This window comes from Neovison vison, chromosome 9 (assembly GCF_020171115.1).
Source record: "Neovison vison isolate M4711 chromosome 9, ASM_NN_V1, whole genome shotgun sequence".
NCBI classification, from domain to species: domain Eukaryota; kingdom Metazoa; phylum Chordata; class Mammalia; order Carnivora; family Mustelidae; genus Neogale; species Neogale vison.
In genome coordinates, this window is record NC_058099.1 from 36,733,466 (window position 1) to 36,749,329 (window position 15,864).

Consider the following 15,864-nt stretch of genomic DNA (forward strand, 5'->3'; position numbering starts at 1 on the left):
CCTGTCTGTCTGCTGTTTGTTGTCTGTCTGAGAGGACCAGAATGGGAAAGGGGGAGATGCAACAGCAGGATCTCACTTTCCCTCTGCAACCTGAGCAACCTTCTCATGGACCCGTACTTCACACCCAGCGTTCTGGGGATGAGTTCCCACGATCAGAGCCCCACCTGGTCTACTCACGGCCCTCTTACTCTCCACGGTTCAGCAACACCAAACCTGTGTCTTTTCTCTGATTGAGTCAACTCTTTTATGCCTCCCAGTCTTCTTCTCAAAGTATCCAGGTGTCTCAGGGATCAGGTGTCACCAGCAGGAGGGGAGATGTCAGGAACCAGCTTTCCTGGCCAAGGGCAAGAAGAGGCCCAGCTCTGTTTGTGGGTGGGGGTTGAGGGGGAGATTCCCCATCCATATTCCCCCACACCCCCGCCTTTCCCTCTGTCTGGAACACTTCTCTCTCAGCAGCTCACCTGCCTTCCCTTCTGGGGCTTAATGACTCTTAATCCAGGAAGCTTCCCCTGACTTCAGGCTAGATTAAGTAGCCCCCCCCCGCCCCCGTTCCTCCCAAGCTCCCAGGGCCCTCGCCCCCTCCCCTTGCAGCACCATCCCATTGAGTTCTTTCTAACTGATAGTTTGTCAGCCTTCCTCAAGAGATCTCATGTCTCTTTTGGTTTCCACTGTCTCCCTGGTGGTGGTGTCACTGCCTGGCAAGAGGTAGTCACTCAATAAATATTTATCTAGAAAATGAATACATATGTGAGGAAAAGCTCAACAGCCAGCTTTGTGGGCCCATCTGTCCACACAGAATCTGACCTTCAGGATAGCCTCCTCTCTCCTCAGGCTGGGCCAGGTCTAGCCCTGTCTGAGCAATCGGGGTGTCACATTTCTGAGGGATATTGACAGAGAAACCTGGGAGCCAGAAGTCAGAGTGGAAGAGGGCTTAGAGGGTGGAAGAAGGAGCAACCAGGAAGCCAGGGAGATTGAGCAAGGAGGAACTTCCCCACCACCCCTGCAACCTCCAGGACGGAGGCAACCCCAAGACCAGGGAGTTACAGAGCAGGAGTCTCCTCTTGGGGACATGAAAGCACTGTGATTCTTGGAGCATATGAAGGGCTTCTCTGGAAGGAGTGACCTCCTCATGCCCAGGAAGTCTCTGGGGAAGCTGCTGCTCTCCAACTTGGGTCTCTAAGGGCCTGTCCCACTGAGGGCAGTCAGGCTGTGGCACTGGGGTTGGATGACAGCCATGACCGCAGACTGGGCATCGTTTCCTGGGAAGGGGGTCATCCTTAAAGTAGACATACCTCATCTGGTAACAAAACCAGGCCTGGGCAGCCTAGGAAGGGGAACAGTGGTGAGGGGGTTGTGCCAGCCCCTCCTCGCTGAGCTGAGTACACAGCAGCCTTTTTCCCCCCCTCTACTCCCAGAAGGAAGGTATTCAAGATCTCAGATATCCCATCTCTTAGAGTCACAGGAGTGGGTGGTGAAAGGTCCCCCACTAATGGGTCCGTGATTAAAGGAGAGAGACTGATATAAAGCGAAGGTCAAGCAAAGCTTTATTCCACACCAAGCATCAAGAATGGAACCAACCGGCTGGGGCTGCGCCTCTTACAGAGAGGGCGACTCCTCTCTGCTTTACAGATTAGCTTTTAAGGGCAAAGGCCATGTGGTTGGGCCTGGCCATGCACAGGTGGCCAATGAAATTGTAACACACAGAGAAAGCTGCATAGTCATGCTAGGTCACATACGGGTGGCCAACTGAATTACAATTTACCCTATAGTAGATATTTGAACTAGCCTATCACCTTGGTAAGAATTGGCACCCAAAAGGCGGGACCCACACTCCTTGGTAGCTAGGGAGACAGTATGCGCCCCCACTGACTGGATACCTCCACCTGGCCTGACCCACCCTTGTATTGGGGCTTTGTTACCTGGGACTGGTTTCCCGGGCTTGCTTTTAAGTAAGTCCGTGGTTGGGGGTGGGGGGGCAGGGTCAGTTTAAGTTTTACTGCATAAACAACAAAATCACTGTTTAACCCAAGATGGAATTCCTCTGGCCAAATAGGCCCTTACAGGTGGGATGAGTATAGTTTGCAAGACAACTGCTGTAGCTGGGAAGTGTGGTTTTGCTGCCTGGAAGAAATTAGCTGTCCAACTCATGCCCCCATGAGTCCATCCATTGAGCCATCTCTGTACCCATTAAACTGCTGTCCATCCCTCCCCTCCTCTACCCATGTACTCATTCATCCATTGATCCATCCCTGAAGGCAGTCAAACGTGGAGCTCCAGGGGTCCCAGCTACATACAGACACCTTCTGGACCCCGTGCCCTGTACTCCAGCAAGCAAAGGACAAACACAGGTGTGAGGGGAGCACATTGCTTCAAATCCTTCTCAGTTCCCAGGGAAGCCAAGCAGAAGTCAGCCTGCCACAGAGGAAGACATAAAGCCTCCCCTTTGGACTCTTGGGGGAAAATCCCAGATAGAATAGAGGAAGTGAGGGCAGGAGACCTGAGGAAAATGCTGCTATGACGGAGGTTCTGGACACTCCCTCCCTCCCATTGCCACTGAGGGGAGGGACACGAACAAGTCCTGAGCTCAGTGCCCAGCCCACAGTTCTGCTTCAGTGCTTCCTTGTGCCACTCCAGTCAAGTCTCTTCCTTAACTCCCATCTCTAAAACCTCAGTTCCCCATCAGTCAGGTGTATGGGGAGAGGTGCTTAATTTCTCCAAAGGTTTGACTCATGAATCTTTGGGTCTCAGGCTAAACCCCTAGCATTCACACAGGCTCCCTCAAAGTCATTTTCAGAAATGTCCCTACTTCTTGGGGCCCCAGAGGCCACCCTCTGGGAACAAAGAAAGAGCTGAGACTCAGCAAAAGAGGAAATAATTCAGGAGCTAGTGAAGGAGCTTGAATTGAACAGTGTCTGGCCAGACCCTGGAGGACTGAGGAATAAAGAATTTCAAGAAAGTCTAAGGGCGTAGACACCAGAGTACCACAGAGAGCAGGCATGCAGCCCTCCCTAACCCTTCCCCAGCCCATGCCTCCCCATCCCCAGCCACCAACCTCTCCTGGGCACTGAGTCCTAGCCTCTTATCTCCCTGCCAGATACATGAGGGCTTAGCCCAGCCACCTGTGACTTGTCCCGACCACCCAAACATTCTCAGCACTGTGATTTCATCTAATCACACCTGCTCCCTGTTTTACTATGATTTAATGACAAGTATTATGTCGCTATCCTGAGTTCTGGCAGGCCAGAAACCTCCTGCCTGCCAGACAATGCTGTCTGTGTCTCCAAGGGACAGTGTGGACTAGTTCCCCCACCAGAATATAGGGGTCTTGCTGCCTGCCTCTGAGTAGACACCTTCCTGTCTAGGACTCATGGCTCCTACTACCAGTTTAAGGCCAACAGCAGAGGGAAAACTCCCTACCCTGAAAGCCCAAGACCCCAGCAGCCAACACCTCCCTAAAGGGACCTGACATTCCTGCTCAGAGAATTCCCAGCTCCCATCTACATGATAGACAAAAAGCTCCCTGCCCTTTCTGTGGATAGGCTTCCCAGAGAACGGGATTGAACCTATTCGTCTCCATTGCCAACATTGCTCTGTTCAGGGGCTGGCCCAGAACAAGCCCCAGAACTCATTTAATTAACAAAAAATGTAACTGAAAATGGCCCTTTCCCACGATGCCCCGCCCAACTCCTACCTGGAGCACATCCAGTTCTTAAGAGCTGGGGCTCTCTGTTGCATGGGTAAATGTTTGGTAAGAGCCAGCCCCATACGGTTTTGATCATGTTTTCATCAGCTCATGTTCGATTTCTCGGTAAGCCCCCACCCCCAGGCTCCCCTTTTCTGGCCTCCGGGAAACTCAGAAACAGCCAGAAAAATCTTGGAAATAACAGTCTCACAAAGGAGCAGGACTCCCAAGTGGGGAATTTCCTCAAGAACCCCTCTGTAAGAACAAGCCGGCGCTTCTCTGGTCAGAGGACTTCCTCAGTGACCACTGAGAGCGGGCCACATAGAAAGACCATCAGGAACACCATGCCTTCCAGGCAAGACATCAACATTGTATAACTCCGAGGACACCATGTTCCCTGTACTCCATGTAAATGCGCCCCTTGGCACCTCGGCACGGCAGCCCTAGGTGTCAGAGTATCTGTTAATGCAGGGCCCCCAGTAGTCTCAGGGCTGCCATGATCTAGGGTCCTAACCCTGGCAAATCCTTGTGTCCAAAGGGATGCCACATTACTGGAACCCAGAACATTTATTCCTACCAGGCACTGTTCTCAGAGCTCGTGATACCATCGTGAACAAGACAGATATGGTTTCGGGCTTCATGAAGCTGAATGAAAGCCTCTAATGAAGGTTACACTACCTGCCCCCACACACAAAAAAGTGAATAGACAAATCTATTAACAAGGATTCTTCGTTGCAAGCTTCTAAACCTCATTAGCTAATTTTTTTTCTTTTATTTGTTTTAAGATTTTATTTATTTATTTGACAGAGAATACAGCAGGCAGAGCAGTAGGCAGAGGAAGAGGGAGAAGCAGGCTCCCCACGAGGCAGGGAGCCCAATGTGGGACTCGATCCCATGACCCTGGGATCATGACCTGAGCCAAAGGCAGACTCTTAACTGACTGAGCCACCCAAGCGCCCCTTGTTAGCTGATTTAAGCAGAAAAGTAATTTGTTGAAAAGACCCTGAAAAATTGGAAAGAATGGAAGAGCAAGAGAGCCCGAGCAGCTGGAACAGCTTGCAAATCTTGTATAGAGCCAGGCCAGGCCAGACAGCCCTTCAGACAGCATCCCTAGAAGGGATGCCAAATGCCAACACCACCTTCATGCCCAGACAGCTGGAGCCCCTGCCCTGCCTCCCACGTTTCAGTGGGCTCTGCTCCGGCTCTTCGCCAGTCATCTATCTGGGCACAGAGCAAAGAGTACACAGGGCTAAGGGGACATATCCACCCGGAGCTTGTCTTCTCCTTCTAGAGCACATTTCAGGAACCAGAGAACTCCCTGCCTAAGTGGCCCCAAGCAGCTTCCAGAGTCCGTGCAAGCCTCTTCCTGAGAGTCATCCTTCCTAGAATGGACTGTGTCACTCCCAGCATCCAGAGGGTTGCCAAGAGGTAGATATTTCCAGGGAAATGTATGTATGGGGCCAGAGTGTCTACACCAGGCACAGGAGGCCTTTCATGGTTCATGATGAAACCGAGGCTAGAAGAGGAGCTGGTGAAAGAGAAGGGGACAAGTAGAGCGCGAGAGCTTGGCTCTCCTCTTACCACCTCATTCCATCATAGAACTCCAAGGAGTCCAAGAATTCTAAATTTGAACCTCGCCTTTGAATTGCTCTAAAGCCATATTTTTCAAGGCAGTAAGAGAGAGACATTTTTATCTGACAACGTGTTAGCTCGATTTATAGCTTCTAAATAACTTTTTTAAAGATTTTATTTACTGGGACTTCTGGGTGGCTCAGTCTGTAAGATTTTATTTATTTATTTGAGAGAGAGACAGAGAGCACAAGTCGGGGGAAGGGTTACAGACAGAGGGAGAAGAGAATCCCTGCCAAGGAGGGAGCCCAACCCCAGGCTCGATTCCAAAACCCCCAGATCATGAGCTGAGCCAAAGGCAGATGTTTAACCGCCTAACTGGGGACGCCTGGGTGGCTCAGTTGGTTGGACGACTGCCTTCGGCTCAGGGCGTGATCCTGGAGTCCTGGGATCGAGTCCCACATCAGGCTCCCAGCTCCATGGGGAGTCTGCTTCGCTCTCTGACCTTCTCCTCGCTCACGCTCTCTTTCACTGTCTCTCTCTCTCAAATAACCGCCTAACTGGCTGAGCCACCCAGGCGCCCCGTAACTTTTAAATATTTAGATCCATGGTATGCTGCCCTTCATTTGTACCATTGCTCCAAACCCCGAAAATGTTAGGTGATCAGCTCGCCAGATTCTACCTCTGGGATCACAGCTTCCGTGCTCCTGGAAAACACACATCACTTCTGCCACCACTCCTGTCACCATCAATATAGACTCTCTACTAATCCTGCTACTTTGCATCACTGCTAACTACCTACTCACAATCATTGGAAGGTGCTTCTGATGGGCTAAATCCAAGTCATACGTCCAAGGTCAAACAGCAAAGGGGGGCAGGAATTAGTATGTGACCGTGGGGCATTTTATGATGGAAGATAACTATTGGGAACTAAGACTAATATAATAGGAAATTCCTCAAATACTGTAAGGGGTTAAGGATGTGGGCAGTGAAAATAATAATAAATACCTCTATAGCCTACCCTCTGACTAGCCAACATCAAAATACACCCTTTGTCTCAAACCCTAGGCCTCTTAAAAATTTAAGGCTATCACCTAATATAATAATCACTTTTGCTTATACAACCAAAAAACTTCACTCCTCCTCAAAGAGAGACTTCAGAGTTTTAGCAATTACCACATCTGTCTTAGCTTGGGCTGCCAAAATGAAATATCATAGTCTGGGTGGCTTAAACAACAGACATTTATTTTCTCACAGTTCTGCAGATTACAAGTTCAAGATCAAGGTGCCAGCATGGTCAGTTTCTGGTGAGAGCTCCCCACCTGTCTTGCAGATGGCCGTCGCCTTACTCTGTCCCACAACAGAGAGAAAAAGATCTCTCTCTCTCTCTCTCTTTTTTTTTTTTAACATTGCATTTATTTATTTAACAGAGAGAGATCACAAGTAGGCAGAGAGGCAGGCAGACAGAGAGAGAGGAGGAAGTAGGCTCCCCGCCAAGCAGAGAGCCCGATGTGAGGCTCAATGTGGGGCTTGATCCAGGATCCCCAGGATCATGACCTGAGCTGAAGGCAGAGGCCTTAACCCACTGAACCACCCAGGCACACCTCTCTTTCTTTTCTTATAAGGCCACAGTCCTAGCAGATTAGGGCCCTACCTTTATGACCTCATTTACTTTAAATTACTTCCTAAAGATCTTATTTCCAGATACGGTCACACAGAAACAATTCGGCCCACAGCAAAATCCAATTCTAAATCCAAGATCTCAGGGTGACATCCATTCTTCTTCTAGTTTGTTATAATCCCATCTCTGTTGCACAATGCCTGGTAACCACCAACGACACACCTGATTGGTCAGGATAGGCTAGTTATGTTGCAATAACAGATGACACCAAATCTGAGTGCCTTAACACAACAAAACTCTAACCCCATGCATTCCAAGCCCGCTTTGGGTCTAGGCGGGTCTTTAGCACAGCTGTTTTCCATGTGGCGGCTCAACATTCTAGGCTGCCTTGATCTTCTGGCATGCTCCTTCATCTCAACACATATTTCCAACATCATTGCAGCCAGGAAAGATGGGCATCTCTTGTTTAAACACGTCTATCCACAAATGACACATGCCATTTCTATACACATTTTATTGGCCAAAGTGTGTCATACAACCACACTTAACATTTTTTTAAAAGATTTTATTTATTTATTTGAGAGAGAGAGATCATGAGTGAGAGAGCATGAGCAGGGGGAGGGGCAGACAGAGAGGGACAAGCAGACTTCCCACTGAGCAGGGAGCCCGATGTAGGACTGGATCCCAGGACCCTGGGATCATGACCTGAACCGAAGGCAGACGCTTAACTGATTAAGCCACCCAGGTGCCCCCAGCCATACTTAACTTGAAGGAAACAATGGCTGGGAGGAGAAGTAGATCAAAGTCTTGGTGAGTAGTAATAATATCCGCACAAAAATCTATCTTCAAGAATGGAATAGGGGCACCTGGGTGATTCAGTTGGTTAAGCATCTGCTTCTGGCTCAGGTCATGATCCCGGGGTCCTGGGACCAAGCGCCAGCCCCCTCCTCAACTCCTGCTCGGCAGGGAGTCTGTTTCTCCCTCTCCCTCTGGTCTCACCATCATGCTCTCTATTTTTTCAAATAAATAAATAAAGTCTTTTTTAAAAAATGGAATAAAGGAGGATGAAAGAAAAGGGGAGTCAGTTAAAGAAAGAAGGGCATTTCAAAGCTAGGAGGAAAACATGGTTAAAAGCTATAGTCTGGGGGTGCTTGGGTGGCTCAGTGGGTTAGAGCCTCTGCCTTTGGCTGAGGTCATGATCCCAGGGTCCTGGGATCGAGCCTGGCATCGGGTCCTCTGCGTGGCAGGGAGCCTGCTTCCTCCTCTCTCTCTGCCTGTCTCTCTGCCTATTTGTGATCTCTGTCTGTCAAATAAATAAATAAATAATCTTTTAAAAAAGAAAAAAAAAAGCTATAGTCTGTTGTTATGAAACTACCCCTGGGGCTTAACTAACATTTATTGTCTTCTTCCTTCTCATACTCATTTTCTATTGCTATGTAACAAATCACCACAAACTTAGTAGCTTCAAAAAATCCAGATTTACTATTTCACAGTTTCTATGGGTCAAGAGTCCAGGGACATGCTGACTGGGTCCTCTCTGCTCGGGGTCTCACCAGACTGAACTTAGACTCAGTCCGGGCTGCAGTTGCATTTCAGATTCAGATTCGTCTTTCAGACTCATGGGGTATTGGCAGCTGTGCTTGTAGGACTGAGGTCCTGAGTTCCTGTAGCTGCCCGCCACATGGCCCCTTCTACAACATGGCAGTTTGCTTCTTCACAACCAACATGACAGCATCTGCTGCTGCTTATTTCTCTTTTTTTCTTCCTTTCTTTCTTTTTTCTAAGTAAACCCTATGCCACACATGGGGCTTGAACTCATGACCCCAAGATCAAGGGTCACAAGCTCTATCAAATGAGTCATCCAGACACATTCCCCTTTTTTTAAGAGAGAGACAGAGAGAGAGATTGAACACATGAGTCGGGGAGAGGGGGACAGCAGTGTGTGTGCAGAGGGAGAATCCTAAGAAGGTTTCACACCCAGCATGGAGCCTGGCTGCAGGGCTCAATCTCACAACACTGAAATCATGACCTGAGCCAAAATCAAGAGTCAGGTGCTTAACCAACTAGCCATTCTGATGCCCCAAGGCACCCCCTTTTTAAAAAAAAATTTTAGGGGCGCCTGAGTGGCTCAGTGGGTTAAGCCTCTGCCTTCGGCTCAGGACATGATCTCAAGGTCATGGGATGGAGCCCCACATCGGGCTCTCTGCTCAGCATGGAGCCTTCTTCCCCCACCTCCTCTGTCTGCCTCTCTGAGAGCTTGTGATTTCTGTCAAATAAATAAATAAAATCTTTAAAAAAAAATTTAAGGCTACTGCTTATTTCTAATCTCTATATACTTTTTTAAAGGACCCACCTGATTAGGTCAGGCCCATCCAAGGTAACCTCTCTTTTGATTAACTCAAAGTCAACTGATCAGGGACTTTATTAATTTTTTTAAAATTTTGGCATCACCAAGAGGAAGTGCCCCAAGTACCCCAGGTATTACCCACACACATAGAGCCTCTCACCACTTGTCCTTCCCCTTCCTTGCCCACACTGGGATTAATCCCAAACCCCTCTCCCTCCTCTGAGCCTCGGTGCTTACTGTTCATTCTACTTGGAATGTCCTCCCTCCTGCCTCACCCACCCTCGAGGCTCTGCAGAGGTCCTTCCTCCATGTAGCCTCCTCTCTGACCTTCAAGGGTTTGAAAGGTCCCCCAATAATGGGTCCGTGATTAAAGGAGCAAGACTGATACAAGCGAAGGTCAAGCAAAGCTTTATTTCGTGCCAAGCATCGAGCATCAAACCAACTGGTCAGGGCTGTCTCTTACAAAGAGGCGACCTCTCCCTGCCTTACAGACTAGCTTTTAAGGGCAAAGGCCATGTGGTTGGGCCTGGCCATGCACAGGTGGCCAATGACATTGTAACACAGAGGGAAAGCTGCACAGTCATGCTAGGTCACACATAAGTGACCAATTGAATTACAATTTACCCTATAGTAGATATTTGAACCAGCCTATCACCTTGGTCAGAATTGGCGCCCAAAAGGCACCCAAAAGGCGGGGCCCATACTCCTTGGTAGCTAGGGAGACAGTATGCGCCCTCACTGACTGAATACCCCCACCTGGCCTGACCCACCCTTGTATTTGGGCTTTGTTACCTGGGACTGGATTCCGGGACTTGCTTCTAAGTAAATCCCTGATTGGGGGCAGGGTCAGATTAAGTTTTACTGCATAAACAACAAAATCACTGTTTAACCGGATGGCATCCCTCTGGCTAAATAGGCCCTTACAGATTCTTCATCTCCAGCCTTACAGATACTTCATCTCCAGCTACGTATATCACTTTCTTTTTTTTTTTTTTTTAAGGTTTTATTTATTTATTTGACAGACAGAAATCACAAGTAAGCAGAGAGGCAGGCAGATAGAGAGGGGGAGGCAGGCTCCCTACTGAGCAGAGAGCCCGATGCGGGGCTCGATCCCAGGACCCTGAGATCATGACCTGAGCCGAAGGCAGAGGCTTTAACCCACTGAGCCACCCAGGTGCCCCTGTATATCACTTTCTATTTTGGGTTCAGGGACCCCTGTTTCTTGCACTTCTCCCAGCAAGGAACCTTGGGGCCTGGAGTAGCCCGAATTGCAGGAAACGAAGGAGAGGGGATATTAGAAAATCCTGGCAGTGGTGTTATTTCAAGCTCCAGAGGGCAGAAAGCAGGAAGGGGGGGGTGTACTATTGCTCAAGATTTCTCCCCATCCTGATGTCCTGTCATCTCTGGAAGTCCTGTGCAATGTTCTACCCACACCCTGAGACCAAAGGGCCAAGCTCTGCCCTTCTGGCTGGGCCAGGAGCCTCTGAATATGGAAGAAGGTTTAGAAAAGGATGGGATGTGAAGCAGACCCCTTCCCACGATCAGGGACTTTCGGGGACTGAGTCATTTGGTTTCTTGTTCATTTCCAGCTCCTTTCTGGAACAAGACAGCCCAGCATCCTCAGGCCAAAGCCCCCACTCCACAAGCTAGGAGCCACACATTCTCATTTTCTGCATACCCTGGACGCCCTCTACAGGCTCTGTGAGGTTGAGAGCCCAAGCCGGAAGCCTCCTATCCCCTTTCCCTGTGCTGCCTGCAGGTGCTGTGAGGTTGGGAATCACAAAGGGATGGACTGAACAACAACCAGAATACACACACACACACACACAAAGTGCCGACACCCTCACCCACTACATATGTCCTACCCACGTACGCATACACAGTCCATCACTCATATACATCAAAGGACACACCGTAGACATTTAATCTTAAAATCACAATATGGACGGACACAAGGGCATATCAGACACACATGATTCATGCACATGTCACAGACACACAGACACACGAACACACATGGATGTAATCTTTTCTCCTAAAGAGGAGTATTTGTTTGGAAGAAATGGGTTGAAAAGCCACCAGGGGAACAGGGTAGTATTCTGAGTGATGTAAAAGGAGGCTGAACCGCTTCTAGGTCTAATAGAACTTATTGACTAGAGAGACAATTTTGTGTTTTGCTGGGTGCTAGAGGGGTTTTCCGTTTGGAACAGCACAGATAAGAGATGGGTTAGAGCTATTAAAAAGAAATTTGGAAACAAAAAAAGAAATTTGGAGTTTGCAAGAGCTTAATCTATATAACTCGTACAAAATCTCATTCTTAGAAGCTGGTTTCCTGAACTCAGCCAGCGGGGCTGAGCTGTCCTCACTGTATCCAGAGTACCATATGGAGAAGTCTCTTGATACTGGCGATACGTGCCAGGTGATAAATGAGAACGGCGATGGACCTGACCTTCACTGATTTCCCATCGTGAGTCAGGCACATGAACTACCTCATAGGATATACATTAGTTCTGTTTTACAGATAAGGAAACGGTCATCTCTCTCCTCATTTGTCCAAGATCATAAAGCCAGATTCAAACATGAGTTTGAATATTAAAATCCTGTTGTTTTCCTTCATTGGTAAGGACAAATGCAAGGCATACATGCTCCCACTCCCAAATCATGTTCCCAAAAATATTGATCCAGACTAAGGATTGGCAAACTATGGCCCGTGGGAGAGATCCAGCCTGCCACCTGTTTTGTAAACAAAGCTTTATGGAAATGCTGCCATACCTGTTCATTTATATGTTGTCTGTGGTTGCTTTGGGGCTACAACAGCAAAGCTGAGTAGTCACTACAGAGACGGTTTAGCCAGCAAAATCTTAAATATATACTGTCTGGCCCTTTACAGATAAAAGTTTGCCAGCCCCTGATCCAAACTCCGTCTCAGAACTGGAGTTAGCAAGTGAGACAAGGCTTATTGTCTTCAGAGTCTTAGTCCTGAAGGGTTAGTCAAGTAAATAAATGAAAGGGATAGAGCAAGGATGATTGCACAGGTAGATGGATACTATAGGTAATATACCAGAGTTTGCATTCTAAATACCAATGTTCTGCCATTTATATGCTAGAAAACCTTGGGAAATTTTCTGTGTCTTAGGTTCCTCGTCTGTAAAATGGGAATAATAGTAATCATTATTCAGAGCTCCTCCCATGGCAAATGACAAAAACCCAACTTAAAGTGCTTAAACAAAAAGTTAAAATTGTTGTATCACAGAACTAGGAGCATTAAAAATAGATTTTGGGGGCACCTGTGTGGCTCAGTTAGGGAAGCATCTGCCTATTGATTTTGGTTCAGCTCAGGATCTCAGGGTTGTGAGATTGAGCCCCACATTGGACTCTACAGCTGGGTGTGGAGCCTGCTTAGGATTCTCTTTCCTGCTCCCTCTGCCCATCCCCCCAACTCATGCTCACTCATGCACCTGCACGCTCTCTCTCTCAAAAAAAAAACAAACTTTTTTTTAATACATTTTCGTCTACTTCTGCCCTAGGGGTCCAAATGATGTTAACTCCTCTTAACTTCTTATTCTTTTTAGGGAGGTTCATTCTTCTTGTAGATAGGTACTGTTCTAACAGCAGGAAATATGGACCCTAGAAGCCTCAAGTCTACATTTTAAAGATTTTATTTATTTATTTGTCAGAGAGATAGAGAGAGTATAGGCAGGCAGAGTGGCAGGTAGAGGCAGAGGGAGAAGCAGGCTCCCTGTGGAGCAAGGAACCCAATGTGGGACTCGATCCCAGGACCCTGAGATCATGACTTGAGCCAGAGGCAGCCGCTTAACCGACTGAGCCACCCAGGCATCCCCTCAAGTCTACATTTTATAGTGAGCCATCTAAAACAGGTTGTCTGGGATACCTGGCTAGTTCAGTGGATACAGCATATGAATTTTGTTCTCAGAATTGTGAGTTCAAGCCCCATGTTGTGTGTAGAGATTACTTAAGAATAAAATACTTAAAAAATAGGGGCACTTAGGTGTCTCAGTCAGTTAATCATCTGCCTTTGGCTCAGGTCATGATCCCAGAGTCCCAGGATGGAGTCCTGCATTGGGCTCCCTGCTCAGTAGGGAGTCTGCTTCTCCCTCTGACCTTCTCCCCTCTCATGCTCTTTCATTCTCTCCCTCTCTCAAATAAATAAATACAGTCTAAAAAAAAAAAAAAGTTTCTGCATGAACAAAAGCATAGCCTACAGCACTCTACTTCATAGATTTGCCATGAGACAATGAATTTAAAGAATTTAGCATGGTACCTGGCACTCAAGTACCAACAAATATGAATTATTAACATAATAGATGGATAAACAATACATTAATAGATGATGACTGGATTAAAATGGTTGAACATATGCATGTACAAATGGAAATGAAGATATGAAAAGATGTATGAAAGATGGAAGAAGGAAGAATAGACAGATAGACAAAGAAGGGTGGACATGGACCCGAGAATGGGTGATAGACAAGGTAGAAAAATTTGGGTCTGCAGTTAAGTTTGTCACATCATATGCTCTAGGGCTGGAAAAGGAAACAGAGGAGCGCTCCACAATTCGTCTGTTAGGGGAGGTCTCCTCCTCTGGTCTGTCTCTTGATCCTCTTATCAGGTAAGGAAAGCACTTGCTCCTCTTCCTCCTACCTAGTTTCCTTGTTGCTGTAAGCTGACCAGCCTCTCTCAGAAATTCTCTCTTCATTCCCACGATAGGGAAAGCACGGTAGGAGGGGCATTCTAGGCCAGATTCCCCTCAAGCTATTCCTCTGACTCAGCTTGGGGCATAGGAAAATGGGTCAACAGGGCAAAGGGTCAGTGCTGGCTGGGTCAGGAGGGTGAAGCCCTAGAGTCCTCAGATGTGAGATACAGGAATTGTATCTGCTTCCAGAAAACTTTCCCTTTAGCAAAACTTGTCTGAGGGAAGACCAGGTCTCAAATGACAGAAGCATAGACACTGTGATGGGCCTAGGGAGACTTGTGAACCTGAGAAGGGAACTTCTCCAGGTTTTGTTTTGTTTTTGTTTTGTTTTTGCTTTTTAAAGACTTTATATTATTTGAGTGAGTGAGAGAGAGCATGCACCTGCACATGGGCAGGGGGGCAGGGGTTGGCATAGAAGCAGAGGCAGAGGCAGACCACCCACTGAGCAGAGCCCCACCCATCCAGAGCTCCATTCCAGGATTCCAGGATCATGACCTGAGCTGAAGGGACACACTTAACTGAGCCACCCAGGTGCTCCACCTTCTCTAGTTTTATCTTGCTACTTTGTCATTGTTCTAGGAAATCTGGAGAACCAGCTGACTCCCAATTTTCCCACTCCTCCCATCCCCCAGTATCTTTTTTTTTTTTCCTTTCTTTCTTTCTTTTTTTTTTTAAAGAGTTTATTTATTTGAAACACAGAGAGAGAGAGTGCACGCACAAGCAGGGGAAGCAACAGGTAGAGTCTCCCAGCCTGAGTAGGAAGTCTGACTCAGGACTCTGGGACTGTGACCTGAGCAGAAGACAGATGCTTAACTGACTGAGCCACCTAAGTGCCCCCCATTCCCAAGTGTCTTAGAACCACAAAGAAGAGGTAAGCTGAGAAGCCTGAGAAAGGGAGGTACTCCTTACTCTGACCTCTAATCTGGAACCAAGCCTTGAGACTGATTGTTCAAATTCCTCCAGGAGAGGACACTGTAAAGATTCCCCTAAGGGTGACAGTGCCAACAGGTCCCACACACATACCTTGTCTTGTACAAACTGCTGATTTACTAAGATTCTCAGAGGTAAAAGATAAAGAACGGGAAATGGGTATGGGGAGGCTACTGAGGAGTTATGAAAGGAATAGGAGGTTCTTCTAGATAGATAGTGGGTAAAATATTCAGTGGAGCCTGGGTGGCTCAGTTGGCTGGGCAACAGCCTTTGGCTCAGGTCATGATTCCAGGGTCTTGGAATCGAGTCCTGCATCAGGCTCCCTGCTCAGCGGGGAGTCTGCTTCTCCCTCTCCCATTCCCCCCCCCCGCCACACACACAACTATCATGTGCTCTCTGGCTCTATCTCTATCAAATAAATAAAATCTTAAAAAAATATATTCAGTGGAAAGGTATTCTACCAACTCACGTACTCCAATTCAGGTCACACACTAACCACTCTGCATTGTACTCCATAAGCTTAAGGGCACAGTCCCCAACACGTCTGCCCCTACTTGTGGGGTTCCCCACAAGACGTGCATTTCTGACCAACTGGCTATAAGCCCAGGGAGATCCCATGATCCTTCAGCTTCAGTATGTCACGAGAATGACTCGCGAAAGTCGGGAGGGCTATATTTACAGTTTTTTGTAAAGAATATAAATCAGGAAGAGCCAAATGAAGATACACACAGGGCAAGGTCTGGGAAGGTCTCAAATACAGAGCTTCATGCTCTAAACCTCATGGACACATCACCCTCCTGGCACATCAATGTGTCCACCAACCAGGAAGTTCTACAAGTTCTGGTGTCCAGAATTTTTATTGAAATTTCGTTATGTAGGCATGACTGAATTGGCTGAACTCAATCTCCAGTGCCCCTCAAAGCCCCAACTCTTCAGTGACATGGATGGTTTTCTTGTGACCATCCCTCAGATGATCCTAAATCATCCCATCTCTTAGCATA